The sequence below is a fragment of the Vidua macroura genome, chromosome 13, assembly GCF_024509145.1.
Source record: "Vidua macroura isolate BioBank_ID:100142 chromosome 13, ASM2450914v1, whole genome shotgun sequence".
In the NCBI taxonomy this organism is placed as follows: Eukaryota; Metazoa; Chordata; class Aves; order Passeriformes; family Viduidae; genus Vidua; species Vidua macroura.
In genome coordinates, this window is record NC_071583.1 from 19,973,216 (window position 1) to 19,976,072 (window position 2,857).

A 2,857-nucleotide genomic window follows, 5' to 3' on the forward strand; every position below is an offset into this window, starting at 1 on the left:
CCTTGCAAGGGCAATCTCGTCCCTGCTCTTTCTCCTCCCTACCTTGCCTCACCTCTGCCCTGTGCCCCTGCTCTTGGCCAGGCAGCCTCAGTGGGAGCCAGCACTGGCTGCAGCCCCAGCAGGCCCCCCAGGACAAGGCCCAGCAATTAAGAGGCCAATGAAAGCACTGGGCAGCAGCAGAACCCTCAGCAGAGTTCTTTGGACAACCACAGACTGGCCACAACTCCACTGCAGCCTCTCGGGGAATGTTTCCCATCTATATTAGACTTGTAAAAGAAGCTGTTTGAGGGAAAGAGGATAAAAACACTCACTGTATTATCTTCCAGAAGCACCAGATTCCAACACAGAACAACAGGAAGAAAAGACAAAAAAAAAGCACATCTGCCATTAACTGCAGCAAACAGCGTGCTTCCCAATGGCAACCCCTTCCGATGCCCTTCTGGGAATCTGGAACAGGTGCTGTGGTGCTGGCTGCATCTGTGGGAGCAACGGGGAGCGTGAGCCCGCGCTGTGCTGCACTGCTGAGCTGGCAGCACGGTGCATACGGCCAAACCCATCCCTGAGCAGCCCCTGCCAGCCCTGGCCCTCCCTGCCCTGGGACAGCTCCCCCAGCCCCAGGGGACAGAGTCAGGCCCTGTCAGGAGCCAGTGCAGCCCCTGCCCAGTCAGGAGCCAGGGCTGGCTCTGGCCCTGGGCTCGCAGCAGGGCTCCCTCTCGGGGCTGCTCCCATGCCTTGGGCCTCTGGGCACTCAGGGCCAGCTCCGGGAGCAGCTGCAGCGGGAGGGGCGTTGGTGCGCGAGTCCCGATTCCCCGGGGCTCTGAACGAGCTCCAGAGGCCTGGAAGCCGAGGCGCCTCCAGCTTTGGCTGCTGCCGGGCCGTGCAAGGGCAGGGCCTGGGGGAAGAGCTGCTGCCACACAGCCCCGCCGAGGGCTGAGCCCTGCTGAGCCTGGCACAGCAATTACCTCCTGTGCCTGTGCCCGTGCCTGGCATTGCGTTCCTTCCTGCAGCAGAGCTTGCCACTGAGCCACTGCTGCCTCCGGGATGTGCCTCCTTCTGCTGAGATGTTTCGTCCATCACTTGTCAAAGGAAGAGGGACAGCTGGATCAGATGGAACTATCTACCATTCAGGGAGGTGGCATTTTCATGAGACAATGCTTTTCAAAGTCATGGTTAAGGATCAGAAAAACATATGGGTTTTTGGGACTGGGCCAGTGCCCTCCCACCTCCAAACAGCTGCCAGGCCTGTGCAGAAGTTGTGAGGAGATGGCGCAGGGCGAGGGCACACACGTGCATGGTTCTGTCCTGGCACCTGCAGCGATGCCCCCCTGGCCAAGCTTTGGGCTCTGAGCTGGCAGCTCTCCCAGGGGGAAAGGCCTTGACCTACCCTCAGCATCTCCCAGAGGCTCAATCCTGAATGTGGATTGGGAAGCCAGATCACTTTCACCAACAGGGTTATCTGCAAAGAGAGGCAGCACAGAACAGCTCCTGTGTCTCTGCTGAAGATTCTCCTTCAGGCCAGAGTGGCAGAGAGTGCCCCTGGGTGATTGGTGGCCTCCAAGGCACTCGCTCAGCTCTGCCTCCCACTCAGGTGCAGGGGCAGGGGGAGCACGTGCCTGCGGCGGCCCCACACTGGGTTGGAAGGAGCCCCTTGCTGGGCAGTCGGGGCAGAAAGGACTCCCTGGAGCTGCCAGCAGCTCTAAACCCAGCCCCAGCCAGGGCCAGGCCTTGGCAGCAGCAGCAGCAGCCGCAGGAGCAGCTCAGGCTCCCTGGGGCCGGCAAAGGAGCTGTGAAAGGCTCAGCCCCGGGGCACAGCCCTGGGCCCGGCCCCTTCCCTCTCTGCTCTTCTCCCTGGCTGCACAGAGCACACGGAAGGACACACTGGCATTGCACATGGGAGGAAGATGGACAGCCAAATGCTCCTTCCTCCCACTGACAGTGATTCTGTGGGATCACTCAGGGCTCTAGAAGGGAGCAGGGCAGGTTTTCCTGATCTCAACAACCTTAAGGTAAATGGCACATGAGTGAGGTCTTGCCACACTGACACTGATTATTCTCTCAGGAAAAGGGACATTGAGAACTTGCCTGCAGAATTTTCCATGGATTTCAAACTGTCTTGTGCTAGGCCTCCCAGAGAAGCCATGTCACGATCCCAATCTAGAGAGAAGCACAGATCAGAAGCATTCCCATGGTGTGCAGGGCTCTCCCTCTGCCTCAGGGAACTGGGCACTGCAAGGGGGTGGGCTAAGGCCGTGGGAGCCCGATGTCAATGGACATGGCCAAAGATGCACAGGGGCCTGGCTGGGGAGCTCTGGGCTGGCTCCTGGTCACTCTCCACACTCTTTGCAGGCCCTGTGCAACATGCCTGGAGGGGTGGCTGCTCCTGCCCAGGGCCCATGGTGGTTCTCTCACTCCCACAGAGGATACCCTCACTAAATCCCTGGCGTAATCGGCAGCAGGCAGTGCCACAACTATCCCTTCTTGCCTATCTCTGCTCAGTGAGCTTAGACAGGCCAAGGAACAGTCAGACCCTCTCACACAGCTCAGGGCCTTGGGGAAGAGCTTCTGCCCCACAGCCTCACCGAGGGCTGAGCTCAGCAGAGCAATTACCTCCTGTGACTGTGCCCATGCCTGGAATTGCCTCCCTTCCTTCAGGAAATGCTGCCTTCCATAAAGCCTCTCTGTCCATCCCTGAGAAAGGAAGAGGCAGAGCTGGATCACATGGAACCATTACCCACGGGGGAGGTGGAAACTTCAGGAGGCAATACTTGTCAAACACATGGATAAGGATCAGGATAAGGCCCAGGCACATGGGGCTGTGACAGGCCTCTCTCTTTTCCAAACCACCACCCCTCCTGAT

The 2,857-nt window shown here is 59.2% G+C and overlaps 1 long non-coding RNA gene across 1 annotated transcript; it reads right to left on the reverse strand.

Moving 5' to 3' along the window:
- Positions 1-233: 233 nt before the first annotated feature.
- LOC128813964 (uncharacterized) lies at positions 234-993 on the reverse strand. Its single transcript, XR_008439230.1, has 2 exons — positions 963-993; positions 234-477 (listed from the first exon to the last, which is right to left on the reverse strand). It is a non-coding gene; the product is annotated as an uncharacterized LOC128813964 (long non-coding RNA).
- Positions 994-2,857: the final 1,864 nt, after the last annotated feature.